This window comes from Marmota marmota, unplaced genomic scaffold (assembly GCF_001458135.2).
Source record: "Marmota marmota marmota unplaced genomic scaffold, marMar, whole genome shotgun sequence".
NCBI lineage: Eukaryota > Metazoa > Chordata > Mammalia > Rodentia > Sciuridae > Marmota > Marmota marmota.
In genome coordinates, this window is record NW_025999925.1 from 2,243,275 (window position 1) to 2,269,104 (window position 25,830).

The window sequence follows — 25,830 nt, forward strand, 5'->3', positions numbered from 1 at the left end:
CCTCCTGTCGAGCTAATGGAGAAAGCTTCCCCTTAGGAAGCACCCATCCTGGAGCCATTTTTCAAGGGAAAATTGCAGGCGGGAATAGCCACTGACATGAAAATATTTCTCTTAGGGAAACAAGGTAAGTAATACACCATAGTGACTCTAAGCACAGGCCCTCTCTTTGCAAGTTATTGTAGGATTAAATTACAGGATTAAATAAAGCACATAATTCAGTGAGTGACATATTAAGTAGGTCTATCATGAAGAGTAAATGATCACTACTCCCCTCTGTGTGCCAGGCACTGTGCTGAGTCCTTTCCTTTTGCCATCATTGGATCCTTGTTCTATTTTATGTTACAGGTGCCATAATTTCACCTTGGTTTTCAGATAGGAAAAGTCAAGATGCTAAGTGACTTGTCCAAGGTCACATGACTATTAAGAGAAAGAACAAGACTTGTACCTACGAAATCTGACTCTGAAGCACATCTCCAGTCACTACCCAGGTTACCACGTGCATTCCCAGGGAATAATAACTGTTACCACGAAATAGGCAAAACATGCTTTCTTGCTCCATGGGATAGAGCCCAAGGTATGCTGTTGTGGGGTGATGTGCCTCTTCTACCCCAGTGACCACTGGGGTCCCTGCAAGTAAATCAGTGTCTCCTTACTGGTTTTGCTGACCAATACCCAAGTTCTTCTCTAGAGTCTTAGAATGCTACAGCATTCTGGGGTGAGAGGAAGTAGTTGCTTTCAGGCCCCAAGGCAGCCTTCTAAAGTTTATAATTTTAAACAGATGCCCTTTCTGGCCTGGCAGATTCCACCTCATACATGTTGCATGAGCTGCTCTACCACCTAAATGGCACTCTCTCTGACTCCCTGTCCATGCTGAGCCCTGGTGCACCTGGGAATATGTGGATGATGTGGTCTGGGTTCTACAGAGGACCAGTCCATATGTGGATGCTGAGGACTCGGGGTGGGCATCCAGAACCTGGGGTGGGAGGCAGTGCAGAAGGACTGCCTCAAACTCTGGCAATACTCTAAGCCGTTAAACAGGCAAGTTCACCTTCATATGGAGAAAGGGAGCCCTACCTTCTAAGAAAGTTTACAGAGATGTGAATCTACCAGTTTCTATGAAATGTCTGTGTCTCCAATTGACAGAATCTAGAAAATCCTCAGGAGATTGGAATGATCCAGTTTGGTGACTGCTAAGCCAGGCTTTGGTGACCCTGCCAGCAATTCTGCCTTCCCACAGTTGCAGGCGGGTGAGGCTGGAGCAGACAGCATGTTCAGGAACACCTTAATGATGTCAGGATGCTTTTCATTGCTCATTTATCACTTAACAGCTCAGATTTGTAATGTGCTACCCGCGTTCTCCCTTTAGCACGGACAATGCATTCTTTCAACAGTGTGTGGCTCCGTGGGAAGAGCTGCGCTGAAAGCAAAACACTGGTGCGTGCAGCCTGCCCCTTTGGGGAGGAGGGGCACGTGAGGGGCAGGTGGGGACCAGATGCCTGGCCAGAGTCGAGCAAGGGGATGAGCACATGGAACAGCCACTTCTGGTTCCACTTACTCATTTTCTCTGTGCTGAAAGGTGTCATATAAATGCTAAATAGAACAGAGAGAGATGGGGCCTATCTATTTGCATTTCATCTAATGTGAGCAGATGCAGATAGAAAAGCAGCTTAGCCACGGCTGTTCACCTGCCCCTGTAGGTCTAACGTCTTCAGTTCATTTCAATGCCGTCCCCATCAGTTCCGCTCCAGTGCTGCAGCAGACATGGTATGGGGTACAAAAGGGGCACATGCCCTCCATCCTCAGTGGGTCTACAAAACTTGTTGGAGAGACGAGTTTAACCACAGGAACCATCTGGGAACAATACAACCCAGCATCTGGTTAAATGGTGAGTCGGTGGGGTGTGGGGGACAGACGAGGTGCTGAAGGAGGCTGTAGAAGAGACAGCCATGCGTGGATGCGCAGGAAGGCGTTTGAGAGGAAAAGGAGTTGACTGGCCCTATGGAGGCTAATGGGGGTGGTGAGGAATAGAGGCAGAGATGGCGAGAGAAGATGGCCTAAGACCTTCCCATCTGTGGGTTTTCTGCCAACATGCTTCCCTTTGGATGCTTAGGTCTTCTTATTCTTTAGGACCTGGTTTAAACGGCACCCTTCCACAGTGTCCCTTGCTTATTCTAGGCAGAGCTTTTTCCACCACATTACTTGCTGTCTTGTTTGTTCCCACCCCCATTTAACACAATGTGTAATTAGATATTTTCTTGTTGCTGTCTGCGCCATTGTGTGGTAACCATCACACAGGCAAGAGTCCTGTACATCTGTTTCATTCACTATTGTATTCACAGACAAGCACAATGCCTGGAGCCCAAGAGGTGCTCCGTAAAGACTTGCTGAATGAATGAGTGACATTTGAGGAAAGCCTCATTTAGCAAATGCATTTTTTTGGCCAATTAAACCCAAGCTCTTGCTTTATATTCTAGGGAGAAGATCTGCAGATTCCATAGAGCTGGCATGGAGCTGGATATCTTTCAGGAGGTAGAGTTTGCATTAAAACACATAACCACAACAAAGCAAGAGAAAGAGAGCAATTGATGTAAGCATGCCAGTCAAGTCTGCATGTTAAGAAATGGAATAAAAAGGAATAAAAACTTATGAATAATTGCATGGGGACTCTGCATAAACATGACCCACTATTATGCATAATACAATGCAGGTATTTTAGTCTTGGATCCTGCCCAAGGTGGTTCATTACTGGATGAAGTGGGAGAATCTTGTTCAAACATAGCTTTACCTAAAATGTAATCCCTAGACATGGAATCAGAGGATGATGTTAAGGGAAAGTTCCTTCATGATTTTAAGTGAGGACAAGGGGTTCTCATTTCATCCTCTATTCCACTTCTTATTGTTCCACTTTATATTGAATGAGTAGCCTGGATTATCCTCCTTTTAAAGAAAGTTTGTTTTGTTTGGTGAAGACCCAAAGAGCCATGATAGCTTTGCTACGGGGAAAAAAAAACACACTTTAGAAGACAAATATCCTTGAATATATAGTCAAGTGATTTTTTTTTAAAAATTCAGATTTAATAAAAATATTATATAATTTTAGTTATAGAAATTAGAGGAAATCAATCAGAAATAGCTTCACGTTTCCTTGAATGAATAAAACTGACCTCTCTATTATGCAAAATTTTATTTGTGAAGAGATAGGGGAAAGGGAATATGTCAGAAACCATGGAGACAGCCAATTACTCATGTTGACTCTGCAGTTAGCATCTTGATGGCCATATTTTGTAAAACCTCACCAGCAGAATCAGAAAGACAATGTGTTTTAGAAGTTCTCTTCCCCCTTCCTTATCTACAGAAAGTCCAGCTGTAGAAGAATACATTCTAATATGGAAAATAGTCTTCTGATTGGACTGTGGTATATTCTTAATGCTGCCATGCAGGAGTTTTCTGTAGGACTTTTGAAATTTTACAGATCAGGTACTTTATGATTTGTAGAATATGAAAAATAGGACTGGAATGTTGAGTTGCAAAGCATTTCATCACCTAGAAGCTGCTTCTTGATATTGACTAAGAATCATGACTCACGTTCTTCACCATGATGGTTGGGTTGGCTGATGGTCAAAATTTGGGCTCTATGAGTCACTGCCCCTGGCTGGTCCCTACCCTCCCTACTTTCTTGTCCTCTGGACTGAGTCTAGGTTCTCAGACCGATGACAGAGAACTGCTGTGGTCAACTCAGGATTGCCATGAGTGATCTATTTCCTTTTTATCCTTCCTTCCTTCGAGGTGATATAAGCAAGATGTTTGCCCAGTCTTAACATTCTCTGCCCATGATATGTGTAGCTGCTACAGAAGACCTTTCCCAAAGAGCCAGACTCTAGACCATAACATGCACAGACAGTTGAACCCTGATGTAGTTTAGATCTTGAATGTTCCCCAAAGCCCCAAATGTGGAAGGTTTGTTTCCAAGCCTGTGGCACTACTGGGAGGTGGCGGAACCTTTAGGAAGTAGGACTTAGTGGGAGGAATTAGATCATCGAGGGGCGTGCTCTTGAAGGGGAGACCCCAGGTCTTCCTCTTCTTTGCTTTGCTTCCTGACAGCCATGAAGTGAGTAGCTTTGCTACATGCACTCCACCAAGATGTTCTGCCTCACCACAGGCCTAGGACCAACAGAGCCAGTGTAAGGGGACAGATAGTTAAAGATGGTATGGACACAAGGTTAAGAGAATAATTCTACAAAATGAACCCACTGTACTGACTCCCCACATATTTCTTTTGCCTAAAAGTAATCTGCCTGAGGGGACAGGGTATGTCACATTCCTCAGCAGACTGAAGCAGGGGGCGAAGGTCTGACAGTCAGAGATGGAGTTTGAGAAGAAGAGGGCTGGTTATCAAAGAAAAGACAAAGGGTTACTAACAGCTAACCTCCAGGAAGGGATTGAACTTCCCAGCACAAGGCACAGGAAATTGCTAGCCATTACCCACTGTGTTCCTGCTCCTTTCTGCCCTTAGGCAGAGAAGAAAGAGAAAGTGTGTGTGTGTGTGTGTGTGTGTGTGTGGTGGTTGGGGGGTGGTCTACAAAAGAGCAAGACACACGCACTCCCTCCACCCCTATGCAGCTTTGGGCTTCCTTCTCTTCAGAGAAATCTATTGCTATCTCTTTTCTTAAGTAAAACAAGCTTTCAACACTTTCCTCGACATTTCTGGGTTTTTAATCTTCAACACCAGGGGAATGAGGGCTTGTTCCTGATCTCCAAGACCTATATTACCAGCATATCATGGATGGAAACCAACATAAACCATGAGCCAAAATAAACCTTTCCTCTTTAGAAGTTGTTTCTCTTAGGTATTTTTTTTCCAGAGCAATGCAAAACTAACACAAATCCTGTGAAGTGCTGTAAACTACAGATCATTATATAATGTGAATTCAGATAGTTTCCAAAATTAATATGATTTTAAAACTGAAGATTTTAAATCTTTATGTACTTCTATTATTAAAAACTGGCATATTTGGTCAACTAATATTAAGAATGATGATCATAAATAGTATGTGGGCATTGGTGATGTCAGAGAATGAGGTGTGGGTGTAGAGCTCAACATTCATTCTGTCCTGCTCACTACCTTCCAAATTTATTCTTGCTTCTACTGCATGGGTATATACTCTGACAGCTAGACCCCCTCAGTAGTGCCAGCAGAATCTCCAGCTTGGAAGTCAAAGGAACCATGTGCCTTCTATCTTACTTACCTGGAGAACTGTCAGGCGCTTACAAATTTAGGCTTGCTTAGCATCAGGAAAGTAGGCATCAGGCTCAGACATGCATTATTTTTAATGTGGAGGACTTAAGTGGAAAGATAACTTAGAGTAGAAAAATAAATCAATAAAATAGCATACAAGACCAAGAAACAGATCAATACACATATGGTACTTGGTCATGTATGCAAAAAGTGGTACTAAAATATCAGTTGGGGAAAAGATGTTTTATTAAATGTATGGCACTGGGAGAATTTCCAAGTAAAAACATTATTAGATTTCATTTTCACACAACATGCAAAAATAAACGAGAAACACAATAATGAAAACAAAATACAGAATTTCTTTACTTTCTCCTAGAATTTCGTCTATCTCAAGAATGAGAAGGCTTGCTTTAAAGTAGAAAAAAATTGCATCTTATAGAGAAAAACATTTATGGATTTGACTATTTTGAATTAAAAGCTTCTGTATGAGGGAACACTGAAGAGATAAGAACGGGGGTGATGGGAAAATTTGCACCAGATATAACAGGCAAAGGATTAATAGCCAAACTACATAAAGAAAAAGAAAATACTTACAAGCAAAAAGAAGCCACTTGAAAATGAGTGAAGGGAGAAGAATCCAATTCAGGGCTGGGGTTGTAGCTCAGTGGTGGAGCACTTGCCTCCCATGTGTGAGGCACTGTGTTCGATCCTCAGCACCAAATAAAAATAAAAGATTTAAAAAAAATGACTCCAATTCAAACAAGAGTAAATTTAAATAGCAAATAAGCATTTCAAAAACTTTAGCTTCCTGGCAATCAGCAAGATGCAAATAAAGATAAGATGACACTATTTTATTCCTAACAACCTGGAAAAATTGAAAAGGTTGATGATATAGAAAGTTACCTAAATTTTCTATATCTTTATTTTTTTCTTTTTCTTTTATTTTTTAGTTTAAATGTATTCATTTATTCTGATTTGTTATACATGACAGCAGAATTCATTTTAATTCATAGTACACATATAGAGCACATTTTTCATGTCTCTAGTTGTTTACAAAATAGAGTCACACCATTCATATCTTCACACATGTACTTAGGGTAATGATGTCCATCTCATTCCACCATCTTTCCTACCCCCATGCCCATCCCTTCCCCGCCCTCCTCTTTGCCCTATCTAAAGTTCCTCCATTTCTCCTTTACCCACAGCATACCCATTATGGATTAGCATCCATATATCAGAAAAAATATTTGGCCTGTGGATTTTGGGGATTGGCTTACTTCACTTAGCATAATATTCTCCAACTCCATCCATTTACTTGTAAATGCTATGATTTATTCTCTTTTAATGCTGAGTAATATTCCATTGTATATGTTTGTGTGTGTTTGTGTGTATGTACACATATATCTATCTCACAGTTTCTTTATCCATTCATCTACTGAAGGGCATCTAGGTTGTTTTCACAATTTAGCTATTGTGAATTGTGCTGCTATAAACATTGATGTATTTCTTTTCAAGGAAAGAAAGTTTGGTCCAGGTATCAGGAGGTTTGAGAGCTAGTTCCAGTTTTGCAACTTGTGGCTTTGAGCCAATCACTTAAACCATTCTAGACCTCAGCTTTCTCCCTGGAAAAAACCACTCCTTGGTCTATACCCAAAAGACTTAAAATCAGCATACTATAGTAACACAGCCACATCAATGTTTATACAGCTCAATTCACAATAGCAAAACTGTGGAACTAACCTAGATGCCCTTCAAAAGGTGAATGGATAAAGAAACTGTGGTATATATACACACTAGAATATTACTCAGTATTAAAAGAGAATAAAATCATGGCATTTGCAGGTAAATGAATGGAGTTGGAAAATATCATGCTAAACTAAGTAAGCCAATCTCCAAAAAAACAAAGGCCGAATATTCTCTCTGATAAGTAGATGCTGATCCATAATGGGGGGCATGGGAAAAATGGAGGAACTTTGGGAAAAGGAGAGGGTGGAGGGGGAGGGGGTATGAGGATAGAAAAAATGGTGGAATGAGATGGACATTATTACCCTAGGTACATTATGACTGCACATATGGTATGATGCTACATCGTGTACAACCATAGAAATGTGAAGTTGTGCTGCAATTGTGTACAAGAAATCAAAATGCATTCTGCTGTCATATATACCTAATTAGAATAAATGAAAAATAAGAGAAAAACCAAGTTAAGAATAACATGTACCTCAAGGGGTGTTTTTGAGAATTAAATGAGATTTGAGGAACATTATCTAAATTCTGAAGCTTTATTCCAGTGTCAGAATAGAACTAAGTTGTTGAATTAGTAATTCCCAAGACTTCTCTGGGTCTAATGGCATGTGTCTAGTGGCAGTATTTTGAGAAAGAAGCAGGGTAATGTATATAAAGTTCTTAGCTCAGAGCTGGCATCTAGCTTGTAGCAAAGGCTCTTGGATGTCTACTTAGGATTACCTCTCCTCTTCTTCCCCATGAAAAAAGCTCTAATTTCATTCTGGTGTTGTACCTGGGAAAAGAGATATATTTTCCAGGCTCTTATAAACAGGAGTTGTTGGCTGGGTTTCCAGGAATCTTTAAGAATGCTGCCTCAGCCTTTTGCCTCCCCCTATCTCCCTTTTCTCTCTTAGAAAGCAGAGATGGAGGCAGGCATTCCAACAGCCACATTGGAGCCTGCAGTGACCTTGAAGATGTATCCATGTGCTGAAGATGATGGAGAAGAAGAGAACATGTGGCTGAGTCCCTGCTAACTATGTATCTGTCATCACCTCTTTGGGCTGCCATGCAAGGAAGGCCTCTTTGGAAAGTGAAAAAATAAACTTATATGTCATTAAGTCACTTACTAAACTAGTATTATATGCAGCTGAACTTAATAACTGACACATATTCTGAAGATGCTTGTTTTTCTCCTATGGGTTTGGAACAGGTTAGCTAGTAAAGATGAAAATGGTGATAATGATACTTGTCCCTCTGCTGGCTAGTGGGGAGAGGAAGCACTCAATTGCTTTGGCCTTCCTCACTCATCTGTCTTGTTGCTGTGAAGGGGGTCAAGGGCATCCTCCAGTGGAGACAGAGCTCAGGGAAGGCTCTGTCATGGATTGTCCTTGGCTCCAACTATGCCACTGTGCTCTGTTGGTGACTGGGGAGGAGCCTGGTTATACACAAAGACAACAAAAGGAGACAAAATAGTTCTCCTTGGAACTAGACAGAAGAGAGAATGAGATTAATTACAGATTCATTTTTGGCCAAATCTTGCACTTATTATGGCATGATTTTTGAAATTGCAATATGCACTATGTAGGGGGAGGAAAACACTATACCAGTTATAAATACTAATCAATACTAACAAGTGAACAAGACCTCTGACTCTGGCCATAGCTTAGATTATCATTTTTTAATGAAGCAGAGAAAAGAAAGAGATGTAAGATGTTCCCCGGTTCGTAGTAAAGAGGACATGAAGGGATTCATTAGCTTTTTGGAGCTACATGTAATATGCAAGGTCCCAAATGAGAAATTCTCTTAATGTGATAGCTCCAGCAATTTCACCCCAAATACTAACATTAGTAAGGAAGTAGGTTAAAAAGGAAAGAAACAAGAAGGAAAGAGAGACAGAGAAATTGAGAGAAAGGGGAGGATATAAAGACAAAATGAAGGAAAGAAAAGAGAAAGCAAGTAAGCAAGCAAGGTCGCACTCTCAGAAACCCTTTGATGGAACTTATTCTATCTCGTGAGTCAAATGAAGACTCTCTCCTGGTACTGGGTTAGTGTTTGAGGGGTGATTGATTTAACTCAGGAAAGACCCCCAGAGAGGTGGGTTTGTTCTACTTAGAGCAGCAGGACTCCCAGCCTGTCTCCTCTGAACTGATGCACAGTCAGGGAATTCTGGGTCATCCATGGATACCACAGACTCCACTATGCCCCTTTCAGGAGGTAATTCAAACCTCCTTTCTGGGCAGCATGATGTGGGTTATAATCCTGATTTTGCCACTTAAAACCAGTGGGCTACTGGATAAGTCACATTACTTCTAGCAGTCTACTTTTTCCTATGTCCAAATACTGGGAATTACAACCCCTCCTTGGAAGAGTTGTTGGGAAGAATGAAAGAGCCAGACTGGAATTCTTGGTTGAGGGCTTGGCAGGAGAAGTAGCTGGATACAGGAGACTCCTTCCCAGTACCTTTCTTCTTCCTCACCATAGTTGGTATTAGTGGAGATGCCCTGGGCCGCTCCTGCTGAGATTATCCTGGGCCTGGGATCATGGGCAAGAATACAGATGTATGCACACCTAGGGCAGAGCAGTGGGAGAGGTCCACCCAATGACAGCAACAGGGGTGCTAATCTTCAAAGCCATTTAAAACAACAATCGAATGAACGGAAGTAGGATCTGCCTCATATTATCATCCTGGGCCCCCAATCCTAAATGATGTTCTGATAAAATACTTTTTCCTGTTTTATTTAATGACCTAAATGTTAGGCAATAGTTATGGTTACTGTTGAATTCACACACACACACACACACACACACACATACACACACACTTCAGATCGGCATATCTTATTATTTATCTTAAATAAGCATTGTTTTCTATGAAGTTAATCCAGAGACTTCCTGGTTCAATGAGAATAAGCTTTTATTTGGAGAATTAGTTTATGATGGTTTGGAACCATTTGAGCTTGCATCGTCCATTGTACTGCGTATTCCTGCATTTAAACAATGGATTTGAAATAAACAAAGATGACAAAAAACAAAGAAACAGAACTGGAATTGCCTCTTTTCTGTCATCCTATGTGAACAGTTTGAGTGTGTTTAAAATTCGAAACAATTTTCAAGTTGTTAATTATGTTTTTGTTAAGTATATTTTTGTTAAGTAATTACGAGGCATATCTTTGTCAAGTGTAAACTAGTTCATACATGGAGTATTTTTACTAAGTGTGAACAACATCTTTAAAATTAAATGTACCCTCCTTTTAAAATTATAACTTATTTTAAAAATAAAGAAGAAATCTAGTAAATAAAATATTACTATAATTTAAGAGTTGCTTGACTTATACTTTTTGAAGACATTTTGGGTTTATTGAAATTTACTTGGAAGTTGCTGGACAATTCTTTGTATAAATCATGTATTGTATTAAAAAGATCAAAATTCAAGCTGAAAGGTGAATACAAAATGCTTGAAGGAAAATGTTGCACATTTTTTATGTACAAATTTGTAATATAAAAAATTCTCTTTCTTTCTGGCTAAGATTATACATACCAAGCATAATAAGGGAAAATTTTCACTGCCTTTTCTGGCCCTTAGTTTAAATTTTGCTTCAAGATTATTGATGGAAATAATTTCATGGTGTAGAGGAGAGGATACTAAAAATGATCTGCTCTGATGTTAAATATGCAAGATAGCCGCTGATAACGGGTTTCCTGTCTTGAGCGCAGAGGCACAGGGTGCCCAAGAAAACATGGCAGCCAAAGCACAGGGCCTCCCAGTTGCTTGAAGAGAATGCTTTTTCTCCACTCTGGGCACTGATTTTCCACAATTTCTATGTGCTCCAACCTTAAGGGAAATAGCAGCAGCAGTAGTCAAAACAAATAGCTTCTCCAGGCATCAGGCAGATATTTCCATCATTTTCTCTCCCAAATGGCCCAGACTCAGACTTTCTTCAGTCTACTTCAGACCAACCAACAGGCGCGCCTTAAAATCTGCCCATTCTGCAAACTGTGTGGGAGAATGGCCATGTCATGATCCCTTCTCCATGAAGTTCACTGGCTTGTCCCCATTGTCCTATGCAGTACTTTTTTTTTCTAATGCCCTTTTGACACTGAATTAAACTTTAATTCTAGCTGAGGAGGAAGCTCTGGGAGGGTTGTGCAGCCCTGCTGTACATACCATCAATGAGCCGGTCTGGGAGTTAATTATGCTGTAACTCTTCTGCTGCCTCGAGCCCATTTGTTCCCCTCCCCTTCGATGCTTCCCTTTAAAGCTATTTAGTTATTTCCCACTGAAGTTACTCAAGGCTGGGAACAGTCCCCCAGGACACACAACTGCTTACCACACAATAACTGGAGCAGCTTCTGCTCCTGCTATAAAAGCTCTCTTTTGTTAGAGATGTTCCTTTATATGACAAAAACCTGGATTTGCATTCAGAGTTGGAATAGGCCAAGCCAGGTCAGTGGTACAATGCATAATGCAGTGAGTCACAGGCAGACAGCAGCTAATCTATTTCCCTGGCATGTCATTAACACAGGTGAACACAAATCCACATCAAACCTGGGTTATTTTTTAAAGACTGTATTTACAGCCCATTAGTAGTTAGGGCGAGTGAGAACAAGGCCATTGGTGGTAAGTATGCAATCCATCACAGTAATTAAATAAGTTTAAGTACAATATCAATCTGGAAAGTGCTAAAACTTCTATTTTGACATCTAACCTAAAATAAATGAAAAAAGGTAAGGAAATTTCCTACCCACCGTCTTCCTCTCTCTTTCCTACAGTCTGTCTTTGCTTTTAGTCTCTCACCATCTCTGTTTTTTATTTTGTTTTTGTTTACCTGTGTTCTGTGCCTCTCTGAATCTCCATTTCTCTCTATATCCCTCTTTATCTTTATTTTCCTAGAAGCTTTCTTTCTCTTTTTAATAAAATCCTTCTTCCTATATTTAATGTTAAGTAAATTATTCCAGAAATGAAAATAAAACAAAACAAAACCCCTACACCTCCTTCCCTTACTATCAACACTTTTTAAAGATATGTTGCTAACTGCAGTCAGAATAACACACTTACTTGTCCATGCAATTTGATTTCAGAGTGGTCCGTTATTGCATCCCATTTTCCCTTTGAATTTCTTTGGTTTGGATTCTTTGGTTCATTCGCAAATATTCAAGACATTCAGCTGATTAGATACATCCCTATCTCTGTGCTTCTAAGAATTTGAACTTTCCCATAAAATGCTGGTCTTAGATGTTTACAAAAGAGGCAGAAAGCAAATCTCAAGATCTGAGCATGTAATTTTTACCTGTACACTAGAGCATGTCATAGAATCCAGAGCCTAGAGCCAAAATGCTGATGCGCCAGGCATATCAGACTCATTTTGCATGGCCTCCAGCAGCAGCTGCCTGTGGAGGGCCCCACAGCTGTTGAACATAGAGAGCAGCAGCTCACACTAGTTTAGGGTGGGAAATGAAGAGAAGGACCATGTCCAACTGCAGCTACAGGGGGCACCAAAGTAGGCAGGATATAGTTACCCCTGGTGCATCCCTGGACCTCCCAACTTAAGGAAGTTCCTAATTCCTCCTTGTCTAAAAAAATAAGAATGATATATGGTCATAATGCCAGCCAACATTGGAAGCAGAAACAGCTTTAAAATACCCTCTGGGGAAGGAATTACCCCAGGTGGGAGAACACAAACGATAGGAACAACATTCTGAAGGCCCAGTTCCAGGTGGATGAGGCAAAGCATGAATTAAAGGTCATCAAAAGCATGCTGGATCCATTTATTTCATAAACAGATTTTTTTTTTTCTTCAGGAGTCATGGTTTATCAGAAGGAAGCCCTTTTCTTTTTCCTTCCACCATAGCAGCAGGCTTTATATGATGAAGAGGGAATATCTACCTACCTACCTGATACTAAGGAGGAAGGGTCTTTATGTTCACTGAAGTGGACTTTTGGATCAGGAAAATGATATCTGTATTTTCAATGGCATTTATCACCCATGAGTTTCTTTTTAGACTAGTTCTGGTCTCATTTTTTCTTTTACCCCTTGAAAATTCATCAAACCCAGTATACATACAGAAAAGTACAGTGTAATAAAACATCACGTAGTCGTGATCCCTTTTAAAGACTGGAATATTAGCAGGACTCCAAAAACCCTCCTCTTACCTCTTACTCCCACCCCCAGAGAAGACCACTCTGCCTGGACATTTATCCTGGGTCACAGCTTCCTCTTTTGTGATAGTTTGAATACACACACACACATATGTGAATATATATATATATATATATATACACACACACACACACACTACACACAAATACTCTAGTTTGTGTTTTCTTGCTTTGAAACTTCATATAAAAAATTCTATAGTATATGTAATTTTGTCTTTGTCTCTTTCACTCTAATTGTTTATGAGCTTCATTAATGTTAAGTGCATGGCCAGCTTATTTGTTCTTATCACCATTTACATCCAGGGTATGAAAATACCATGTATTTTTTTTTTTTTTGTACTGGGGGAATGAACCTAGGGGCTCTTAACCACTGAGCCACATCCCCAGCAGCCCCTCCCCTTGTTTTTGAATATTTTATTTAGAGACAGGTTCTCACTAAGTTGCTTAGGGTCTCGCTAAATTGCTGAGGCTGGCTTTGAACTCACAATCCTTCTGCCACAGTCTCCTGAGCTGCTGGGATTACAGGAATGTGCCACCGCACCTGGCTTATACCATGATTAGTTTATTCATTCCCACTGAGGATTTATTTACTCCCTGATCTGAAAATTTGGATACATTTCTTAGTGTATATGTTTCTCTAGATTTTTATCTGGGGAGAAAATTGCTGCACAAGAGGGACCTGTATCTTCAGCATGGATATTGTTCTGTGTTTTCTTAGTGTTTGTCTATTCAGCATGTACTCATTGCAGGGTCAATTATATTAACTATATTTTCTTAATTTTTTTTTTTTTTTTGTATTTTTGATGCTCTGGCATTTGAAGGCCCTACAGGCCTGGGGTGATATTGCCTCTCCTAGGGCTACTTTTTCTTAGAGATTGCAAAGAGCTCAGCTGGAAGACGCTTTTCATGTGCAAACCAATCCATATTCTATACCCTCAACCAGCTCCTTATCAAACTCTCACACAGCAAGCCAATATTTCCTCTGCCCTAAATCAACCCTGAGCTAGGTTCCAGGTAACTTGAGACTACCCTTAAGCCCTGCATCCAGACAGAACTATCCAAACTGGCAGATTACAAGCTGTTCACCCTCCCTGCCTTTCCCTAGGAGCCTGGGCTAGGCTGTGTCCTCAGCTTTCCCCTCACTGCTGTCTGCTTCCTTCTCACCACACAGATGCTTCCACCGTGGCCTTGCACAGTGTGGAGTGCCCCATGCTCTTGGGAAATGAAGTAATAAATTTTCTTTGAATGCTGCTAGCTTCTCCATGAGGTTGCTCAGTTATGTCTCTAAGTTGCATCTTGGGTATACTTTTAGAACAAGTAGGTCATACCAAATTTCTTGTCAAAATCAGTTGTTGAGCTGGGGTTGTGGCTCAGTGGTAAAGCACTTGTATAGAGTGTGTGAGGCGCTGGGTTTGATCCTCAGCACCACATATAAATAAATTCAGGTCCATCAACAACAAATAAAATATTAAAAAAAATAAGGTGCCAATGTATATGCCCAACAGCAGTGTATCTCTACCTTTCCAGAGGTGCTCTTTGAGTGGACAGAATATTTCAGACTTTGAGTAAATCTGGGTTTCCTGTTTAAGAGATCTGTGTTGAATGCATAGTGGGATCATTGTGGCATAGGCAGGGCCATTAGCCTTAGCCTTTGCAATGGGTCAGGCGGGCAGGCACCAGATGGCTTTTAAGAAGGGATCTCAAGATTCATTGTAAGTGGTGATATTGATTCTTTTTCATTCTGATACACTGCTTCACTTTAAAGCACTGAGATGTCTTCTGAAACAACAGATGCTCCAGATTCTGCCCAATATCTAACTTCCCTTTCTTTTTTACACTCAAAATTCTGATTTTGTTTGGGAAGCAGTGTGCCCAGAACTAGTGATAGATCAGGCTTGGCCCAAGTCAATTAGAATAGTTTGTTCCAGCTTTCCCAGACTCCCTCACCTCCAGAGGCTCAGCATACTGCCAGTCACGTGGTTTAGTTTTGGCCTGTGACATGTGAGCAGAAGTATGGGGAGGAGGCAGATGTGGCTGGAACTCCCCTATCCACTATCTGTCCAACTTGAATGCTAGAATTAACTCCAGAGCTTTAGAAACCATCTTGAGGTGATAATTTCATGCAACAGGTGAACTCCTGTTGTCACATTGGCATCTCGACTTTCTTGCAAAATTCTCATGTGAGAAAATAAACCCTTGTTTGTTTTAACTGGTTAGTTATTTCTGTTGCTATTCTGTAGCCAAATGCACTTTTTAAATGGGACACTAAAGGAAGCCCAAAGTGTCTTGGAATGGAGACTTGTCATTTAAGGGGAATGGAGTTAGCAACATTGCCTTTGAATGACACAAACATGAGCCCATGAAGGAATGCATTCGACTTATTCTGCACCCACTTCTTTATTTTTGTAAATATTAATCTATATTTTTATCTATCACATATCTGAGGCTTTTCTATATGAGACATTAAATTAGGTGCTGGGATAAAGAAGAAAGTGTTCCTGTGCTCAAGGGGCTAATAGTTCATTTGAAAGGCGAAGTTAGTAGTAGTCATAGTTGTAGTCATAGTAGTGATAGTGGTGGAATCAGTGTGATAAATGAACAACAGAGAAATGTTTGAAGTACCTCCACAGCACAAAAGGAGGGTTCTGCTTTGCCTGGCATTGGCAGGGCCTGGGGAGGGGTGAAAGATAACTCAGGCAGGGAGTAATGGCTGTTGGTAATAGTTAATCTTGAAGTCTTGACATATCAAGAGGATTTGTTATTTACCTCTAAGAGAAAGAACATTCCAGGCAGAGAAAGTGGGTGTGTGAAGGCAGAATGATACAAAACCCCAGGATACATTGTGGGGAGTCACTATCTGGTATTAGACTATGGCACTGGAAAGATTTTAATTGGAGTTCCCAATCAGAATGGGGCAGCAAGGGTCAAGTGCACATTTATGATAGAGGGTGGTGGATACATTTTGAGTTATAACCTTCATAGCACTGGCCGTGGAATCTAATTTTCGTGGGATTGTACTTTGGAATCCACTGTCATGGGATGTAGATGAATCTTGGGCAGTTTTGTTTACTAGGGATTTTCTAAAGTTTGAATGGAAAAATGTCTCTTTTGTAGTCAGGACTGATTGGTAAGTAGAGGCCCAGAATACTATGTCTGGAGGAATCTCAGGCCATCTGGTATCAGCAAGGAAGCTTTGATAGAGTACGGCCCTTTGCTATGGGTTTATACCTTTCGTCTAAATGCCTCTCTCTGCAGTCATTCAGACATGGCGGAGGAGCCCCCAGAACCCAGCTCATGCTGTTCCATATATTGTTTACTCTGTTGCATGTGCATTGCTGATCTAATCAGCAGAGTCACCACTATAAACTGCATCAGCCATCTGTGTGCCTGGGAGGAACAGCTACTGGGGCAGACAAAATTTAAACTCTCTTGGTTTTCAAATGACAAGAAGATGAGGTAGTGAATGTCAAGGTCTTATTTAAAGAATGATAAAATAACCAGTTTCATGTGCTATCGTCATTAGAGCAAGCACATTTGTTATAGATAAAAACAAAACACAATTTATATTTTGAGTCTTCCCCTCCCTCTCTCAATTCAAAATGATCTCAACATTCTGTCCTACAAGCTGAAATGTACAATGTGTTTATTGCAGGCTGGTTTGATACCCAACTCTGAAAGTATCAACTTCCTGGTATGGAAAGAAAATGCTCTGTGTATTACAGCAAGGTTTTGCCTCAGGTGATGGATTCTAGGACACATATTTATCAGTAGATCTATGTGCTAAATTAATATCAATGGATTGTTAGTGCACCTAGGGAAGACAAAGGTAAGTTTCCTTGTTAATCAGGTATTCCCAGGTCATGTGGTCAGACCACAATCAAGTGCATGATGCATATTAAATCTGAAAGACTTTCAACTTAGGAAATAGAGATAAGAAACTAGATACTTTCCAATGCCATACAAGCATATCTAAGAGCTGGTCCTGGATGTTCATGTTGGGAAAGAAAGACTATAGAGTATTTTAGCATTGCAGCAGAGGTCAGACATCCCAGCAGAAACCATTCCTGAAACTGGAGGGGTTGTTTGTCATTCCCAAACTTCAGTTTCCTCATCTGAAAGTTAGAAAGAAACCTTATAGGGTGGTTAAGTGGATCTAATTAATTGAAATTATGTCTTAAAATTATATACTACTAAAAATACTAGGTATTATTATTGCTATTATTATCTCTTGAAAGTGTTGCAAGGTTCAAAAGAAAAGGTATCTGAAACTGCTTGGACAAATTCTTGGAAAAACCTATTTGGAAAAGTCCAACTGCAAGGGGGCAGTTGAATTACAGTTATGCTCCTCATAATGATGATGGTTGGGTCAACAATGGAACACTATACAATGATAATGTCATGGTTTTAATTCACCTGAAATATTCCTACTGTCTAACGATATCATACCTGTCATAATGTGGGAGTGAAATGCATCATTTACGTGTTTGTGATGTGGGTGCCAGTTGCATAAAAATTTAGCACACACAATTAGGTATACTTGGTGTGGAGTAGGCTTCATCATCTTGAGCAAGCACACTCCACATGTTCACACAGTGGCACAATTCACAGACTGTCTCCTTGTCTTGAAGTGACATGTGACTATAATAGCATCTGAGTGGCTTGACACAGTGTGAATAGTGTTATCAGAGAGAGTACAAAGGCAGAATGCAAGTAAAAGTTTTAGAGCATTTTAAAAATAGGCAAGTGGTCAATTAAAAAAAAAAAAAAGGGAGGGGTGGTGGTGGTAGTGGTGGTAACCCTGCGATTTTCTAGAATAGAAACATCCATGTTAGTGGAATCATGGACAGGTTAGACATCATTGTTCAGCTGATGCGTTCATGTGGCTGGCCTTTTATATTTAATAGGCCTTTTGATGATAAGAATGAGAGACTGACTCAAGTTACAGTGAAGATATGGGGATGCATGGATGTCTACATGTAGGCAGAAATGTGCACCACACCTCATGGGAAATTACAAAGAGCCAAGTCTCATGGAGAATGGAATGTGCAGCAGGAACTGGGGGGTTATGTAGGATCAAAACACTTCTGGGAACTAGATTATCTGGCTGCCCTAGACAGCAGGTGTTTTCGAACTTTCTACTGTTCATGCCATTACACAATCAAATATCTCCTGTGTTCTCAGTCCTGCTTTCTAGTTCTCCAGACTCACCCAGAGCTTCCGCCTAGCCACGGTATGCTTTCTTTTGCTTGTGGCTTCTGCTGCTCCCAGTATCCGCTTCCTTCCCACCATCCAACTCTCCAGAAGGGAGAATCTGAGTGGGTCCATTTATCTCCATTGTCTTTGCTGGATGTGGCTTTTATGTAAGACCAACTCAGAGACCAGTTGCCCTTAGATCAGACTTCTTTATCTGGCCCTGTGGTCAGAGAAGTAGAGCAGCATGATCTGAAAATAGTCGTTTATACTCGAGAGTCCCTTATGTGGTGGGGGTCTGCTGGTGGGCAGGTACTCCTTGGCTTCCTTGTTCATCACATATATGACGCTTGGTTCCAAGGTATTTTCTGGAAAAAACAAACACATGAAATACATGCTCACTCTAACTATGATGATAATAGTGATAGCAAAGAAGACAAGAGGAGAAGAGAAAGAAAAAAAAGAAACATACAGGGATTTTCAAATTCAAGAATATTTGAAATGACTTAAAATTCATTTTGCGTCACTATGAAAGAAAATGGGTATTATAAAGTGTTAGAAATATTATTATTATTTTTAAAATTTGTCATATATATACATATATGTATATATGTATGTATGTATGTGTGTGTATATATATATATATATATATATATATATATATATATATATATAGTTGCAGATGGACACAATACCTTTATTTTATTTATTATTTTTATGTGGTGCTGAGGATGGAACCCAGTGACTCACACATGCTGGGCAAGCACTCTACCACTGAGCTACCACCCAGCCCTGTGTTAGAAATATTATGCTTGGCCAGAACCAAGTCTTGTTTTGGATTTTGGTTATTTTACCTAAAGCAGGCTAAAAGTAGCTTCTTGACATGAGTAGAAACCTTGAAATTTTGGAACAGAAAGAAACCTTGAAGTGGTGTCCTCTTCATTGTGCATGGGTTAACCCCCTTCATCCTAGAGAAGTGGGCGGGAGGCTGTCTGGGGCAGAGGCCTGGAGCCAGCCTACATAGCCTCCATTCTGGATTGCTGAGCAGAGGAGTGGCTTCAGAGAGGTGGTTCTTTGCCAGAGAACTGCTAACTCTGGTCTTCACTTCCACTTGGGCACTTGTGGAGTTGGAAACCTTCTTAGATGAATTGTTACCTTTCCATTCATGGCAGCTCACCTGGAATTTCTATCAATCTTTCCCCTATAATAAGGAAATTGCTTCTTCTATAAAGGGGCAGTATATATTCTAAGATTCATCTTTAGCCCTTTATGTTCACATGCCATCTTTCATGTCCCATCCTCACCTCTCATTTACTCAGGAGTTGATTCCACACGGCTAGACTAAGAAATAACTGTGGTTTCCATGTGCATGGGAAGGCTATGGCTACTAACAAAGCAAAATAAAACAAAACCACAGCTAAATGCTCAATTTTCCAACTATATCACACAACAGTGGCTATTCTGGGTGAAACTTTTTATTAGTTTTGAGTTCTACCACCAACCAACCAAAAAAATATTGCTACTGTATAAGGTGGTAGCCAAGGTTCTCATGATTCCAAATTATAAACAAAATAACCAAAATATATATTAGATATCAGCTATGTTTTAACTGTGTGTCCCTGGTGAGTTACTTAGTTTTACTCTTCACATTTCTGTCCCATGAAAAGTCTGTTCTTCATAAGAAACACAGAGTAGATGCTAAAAAACTTTGGTTTGTGTGAATCCCCCAAGGGCTCAGGTATGGGAAGCTTGGTTGCCCCCAGTGTTGCGATGTGAAGGGGTAGCAGGAACTTTAAGAGGTGGCAGGACCTTTAGAGGGAGGTCACTGGATATGCTGCCCTTAGGAGACATTAAGGTAGTTCTTGGGGTCCCCAGCAGCTCCTTGTAAAAAGATTGTTGTAAAAGAGCAAGATCAGCTTCTTCCTAGCCTCCTGTCTCACCAAGGGATCTCTTCTTCACATGTGTCCAAAGGTGAGAATGGGACACAGAAAGATTGACTGCCATGGGACACAGCCAAGCAGACCCTCACCAAAGTGGAGCAGGTATTGTATCATGTTTGTGAACTTTCAAAACCACAAACTAGATCAAATTCTTCATACATTACCTAACCTCTGATATTTTGTGGTTAGAGATGAAAAACAAACAAATATACAGGAAATGTATAATAAAACTCCTGATTAATATTATATATCCTTTAAATTAGTCATTATAAGAACTTTATGAGGAATGAAGTTCAGAGTAGCCAAGTAATTTGCTCAGATTCTGGAAGTGGTAGGATTTGAACACTTGGACTTAACTTGCTGACTTCCAGGAGGTGGTCTTTTTGTGGCTCTAGAGCTACCCATAGCAAGCCTTGCCAGTTGGGAGGATGTTGTGGAAAAGGCCCCCATGCTGGGAATCTTCTTGTTTTCTTATCTTCCATAAGAGGGATGGCTGGTGGGAACACTAGTGTACTCCCTGACTGTTTTCCCCCAGGATATAGAAACCCCAGTGCTTCAATGCCCCTCTCCTACTAGTATCTCATGGGCCACTTCAGTGCCCACCACCTCTTTGCCTTAACAGGGTACAGAATCCTAGCCTTTGGAGCTGTTTGAGGACAGCTGTGACCTTCTTTCACCCCTCCCTATGGTTTGAACTGCTAGACACTCCCTGAGGGGCCTCAAGCACTTTGCTACAGAAAGGCTCCTTATCTTGGCAAATCAATATAATGCTTACCAAGTTTCGCTTTTCTCAAGTCAGGGTGGGTGATGTGCATGAGATTACTCAAGAAGATTTATTGACGGCCTCACATAAAACTTGGCAGGTTTTATTTCTTAGGTGATGAAAAAGGTGGCCCTGGCCAGTAAAAGGCCAGACTGTTGGCTGCCCCTTCTGGAACAGCCTAGTTGACTAAAGTTCTGAGCAGGCTTTTATTGGCACCTATAAATAGACAAATTGGCGGCTCCTCATTTTCTTTTTCATTGACAGATGTAGTGGTGGAGCCTATTCTCAGATGGCTGCCAGAGTCCAATCTGACTGCATTTGGTAGCCAGGAGAGATAGATGAAAACTTGCATAAAAGGAAAGTTAGAACCTAGCCAAAACCAGGGGGTCCTTGGAAAAGGACCTTTGTGTAGGTCATGCCTTTGGGGGTCATGCAGAGTGGCCCTAAGAAGAGATGTAGGTGTAGGGCGGGGGATGGAGTGGAGAAGTAACTGTGTGCATAGAAATCCACCCTAATGAATACACAGCCATGTGCACACGCCTAATCAGGTACATCTGTAGTGTCTATGTGTCTATGTCTCAAGGTTCTGTCTATTCATTTGCTGAATGTGTTGACTTGCTTGTCTCACCCAACATGAGATTTAGACTATCTCCACTATCCTTCCATAGACCACTGCCAAATAGCCAGATGGAAAAAGTCTCCTAAACCACCCAACCACTAGTCTGTTCTTGAACATTTCAGACTCTGCAGCATTTGTAGCAAAGGAATCATTACCATTCCTTCACCACCTGCCCTCCCCCAGGGAGAAGCATGGGCTTTTACTCTTGACCATGGCGTGCCCTTGTTGCTTTCTTCTTTTTCATCATGCCTGGGTTTGATATCTTTAATTTAAAATATTCTCATTATTATTTGCTGAATTTTAATTTATATTTAATTTCAATTCAGAAGACACAGGCGTTCCAAGTTTCAGATCTCCTGGGAAAGGCATGAGTGTGTCAAAGAGAAGCACTCAGCTTGCCTCGTGGCTGAAAGGTTCTCCTGAGATCTCTGAGCTCCAGCCAAGCAATACAGTAGATTGGTTACCCCCTGTCCAGTCAGCATTATCAAAATGTGATAAAACATGGTAATGAAAAATGGTGGGTTCAGTTTGTCACAATTCTGTTGAGGGCTCTGTACAGGTAAACCAGGCAGTAATTCATTTGGTCTGTGACAGTTTTTATTATTCTGTTTTTGTGCAGTTTCAAGGAGTGAGGGGAATTGCCCCAGACAACAGATGTGGGAAACTTTTTCTTCCTCCCTGTCCTGTGGACAGGCCTGAGGCTCCAGCCCGGTGACTCATTGTTGTGGTATTATATACCTCAAGATTAAGTGTGTGCTGTAGAAAGTGTGGGGCAGGATTTATCAGTGTGAGTTCTTCCTTTGAAGTATCAGGGCAGGCTACTTCGCTGATGGTTTCTGGAACCCGGCCAAGCCCCAATATGCTGTGAAAATAGCCGTCTTAGGTTTTCTTGGCACATGAGCACATTTGCACTTGATTCTCAGACCTCCATAACTTTCTGATGCTTTTGAGGCCAGTATTCTTGGGACTGAGGGCCCAGGGCCAAATTGTAACCCTGCCTGTTTGTGCTCTTTCAAATCCCAACATGGTTTTGATGGCTCCAGATACCAACTCTAACACCAACTTGAGTTCCAAAGTACTGGCTGGCTTTGAGTTTTTGCTTTTATGCATTTGTGTATGAATTTCTCTGCAGCCCACATTGCCTGCTGTCCGGCTCCCCACTTACAAAATGTTGACTCTGAAGGTTTTTGACTGCAACAAGGCTTTCTACAACAATGCATTGTCACATTTCCAGTTTCAAAGGAAAGCCGGATGTATGCAGAGAAAAACCACAGGGATGCCATTATAACTCTCTCAGTCAATTAAACAAATAAAATCCACCCTTCTCAAGTGAAAACCCCACCATTTCCCTGCATCTTCCTCCTCCACCTTTACTCATCCACATACTGTCATTAATTTTGATAACAAAGAACATAAAATGTTAATTATGTCAGACTCCTAGACACCCTTCTTGAGAAAGGTCAATCTATCAGCCACATTCCTCATCGCCCAGCTATGTGTAATAAATAGCTTCCTTGTAAATGCACATTTCCCAGTAGACTCCCATTTCAGGTTTCCCTGTAGCCTGGGAACCAGACTCTGTGCTTCCTGATTTAAATCTTGCCCACCTGTGTGGAACCTCTCTTTTGCTCTTTCTCTACTTTTTGAGTGGGCAGATTCATTAATAAGGTCCCTTGAGGTGACTCAGCTTAAATCTTAGGAAAAGCCCAGAAAGCTGTCAGGTTCAGGTCAATGCCTCCTGGGTGAAGGTATAATGGAATGTAGTTGCAGGTTGGGTCCTGTCATGGGCTGGATTGCATTTCTTCCCCATCCCCCAAGTTCATATGTTGCCATCCTAACCACTAGTACTTCAAAATGTGACCATGTCTGGAGCTTCTTACAAAAGCTATCAAATGAACATGAGGTTGTTAGGGTGGGTCCCAATCCTACACCACTAGTGTCCTTTTATGAAGGGGGTATTTAAAGACACACTGACATGCAAGGAGAATGTCATGCAACCATGAAGACAGCCATCTTCATGTCAAGGAGAGAGGCCTGGAACAGATCCTTCCCTCATCCTCAGTCTTTCAGAAGGAAACAAAATTGCGGATACCTTGATTGGGACTTTAAACCTCTAGAACTGGGACAAAATAAATTTCTGTTTATTAAGCCACTCATTTTGTAGTACTTTGTTATAGCAGGCCTACCAAATGAATATGGGTTTGTCTTTGTTTGTTTGTATTCCTATCATAAAATATATAAGATTGGTGTGTTATTCTCTGTGACCAAAATATCTAAGAAGAGCAACTTAGAGGAGGAAAAGATTATTTGGGCTCATGGTTTCAAAGGTCTCAGTCCAGGGTTGGCTATCTCCATTTCTTTGAGATTGAAGTAGAACATGATGGAAGAAGAGTGTGACAAAGGAAAGGGGCTCAGCTCATGGCAACCAGGAAGCAGAGAGAGAGGAAGAGAGACAAGATAAACCCTTTTAGAGGACATCCCAGTGACCTACTTCCTTCCACTAGGTTCCACCTGGCAATAATACATTCAGCCCTCAATGGATTAATCCACTGATGAGGTTGGAGCCCCCATGACCCCATCACTTACCAAAAGCTCCTCCTCTCTGAACAGTGATGCATTGGGGACCATAAGACTTTGGGGGGACATTCCAGATCCAAACCATAACAACAGTGTAATTTATAAAGAGTGGGGAAATTTATTTCCCATATTTGGGAGCCTGGGAAATCCAAGATCAAAGCAGCAACAGATTTGATTGTCTGATGAAGACTGCCCTCTGTGACTTTGATGACACCTTATTGCTGCATCCTCTGAAGAAAAGTAATGCTGGGGGAAGATGAAAGATAAGCCAGGGAACCAGGGAAGTCAGCATGGCTCAGTTCAAGTGGAAAGTCCCCAGAACAAGGGAAGCGGGTGGTGTAACTCTCAGTGTGAGGACAAAGACCTGAGAACATGGGGCCACTGAAGTGAGTCTTAAAGCAGAGGACCTAGAATTCTGACATCCATGGGCAGGAGAAGGGGGGTCTCTGTTCAGGAAGATGGAGTGAATTTGTCCTTCCTCTGCTTTTTTTCTTTCCTTCTGGGTCATAAGCCAATGGCTAGGTGTCCACCCATGTCGAGGGCAGCTCTTCTCCACTCAGTTCATGAACTCTCACACCAGTGTCCTCCAGAAATGCCCTCATAGGCACAGCGGGGGCAACCCAGTCATTATAATCAAAGGCCAGACCATCTGGGTTTCCCTTTCAGCAGAAGTGGGGATGGGCTCAATGCCTACTGGAGCATCAAGAATAAATAATGCTTTACCAGCTGAGCGTCCCTTAATCCAGTCAAGAAGATACCTCAAATCAATCATCACAAGGTCCTTTTGACAGCAGACTCTGAAGAAGAGAGTGGTATGTATGTAGGAGGGTTGTTAGGGAGTGTCCTTGGGATAAACTCCTAATGAAGATAGAACAGAGAAGCAGATTGAGAAGAAGGAGCTGGGCTAGGACCTAACAAAGGTCTCAGCTAACTTGGTGGGAAGCATGGGGACCAATCAGGATAAGCTTTCATAGTCAGAATATGGGTTTGGGACTTCATAGCAGGCCTACCAAATGCCGACCAGTATTAGGTGGCTGTGAGTTTTCTCTGGAAGGAGGTATGACCTCTTCTCTCCAGAACAAAGTTGATAGTTGGAAATGATCTTCTGGGAGCAATCTCAGCAGCTGGGGAATGAATTGTTTATTTCTCAGGGCGGATCTTGATGGCACATTGTAACATCTACCATGAATACATGTATTATGGTTTGTTGGGTTAAGAGTGGCTGGTCAAATTCCATGATTTTTAAAATGGAGTTACACTTTGCAAGGTGTGGCATTCTCTTCACTTCTGTTTTCTTACTTACCTTCTTGATGAAGTGGGTTGTGACTCCTTCAGCCCTGCCAGAGAGGTGGAGCTTTGGAGGTGTATGTATCCATCTGTGTCTAGACAAGACAACAGGCACTGGTTTACATGTTTCCATCAGAAGAAACTAACAGAGTGCTGGAATGTCTGAAGGAGCACAAAGACTGGGAAGCATTCCCCAGAGGCTAGGAAGCTAGTGTAGCCTGGTCTGGAATCTACAAGGGTACCCTCTCTGTTGAGCTGCCTGAGGCTACTTCTACCATCATAGCTATTGTTGGATCCACAAAGTTTCTGAACTGGAACTTTGGATTCTATGTTTAG

The 25,830-nt window shown here is 41.3% G+C and overlaps 1 long non-coding RNA gene across 1 annotated transcript; it reads left to right on the forward strand.

The window, feature by feature from the left end:
* The first annotated feature begins 1,419 nt into the window (after positions 1-1,419).
* On the forward strand, positions 1,420-10,237 carry LOC125615787. Its single transcript, XR_007346375.1, has 3 exons — positions 1,420-1,885; positions 2,475-2,587; positions 7,876-10,237. It is a non-coding gene; the product is annotated as an uncharacterized LOC125615787 (long non-coding RNA).
* Positions 10,238-25,830: the final 15,593 nt, after the last annotated feature.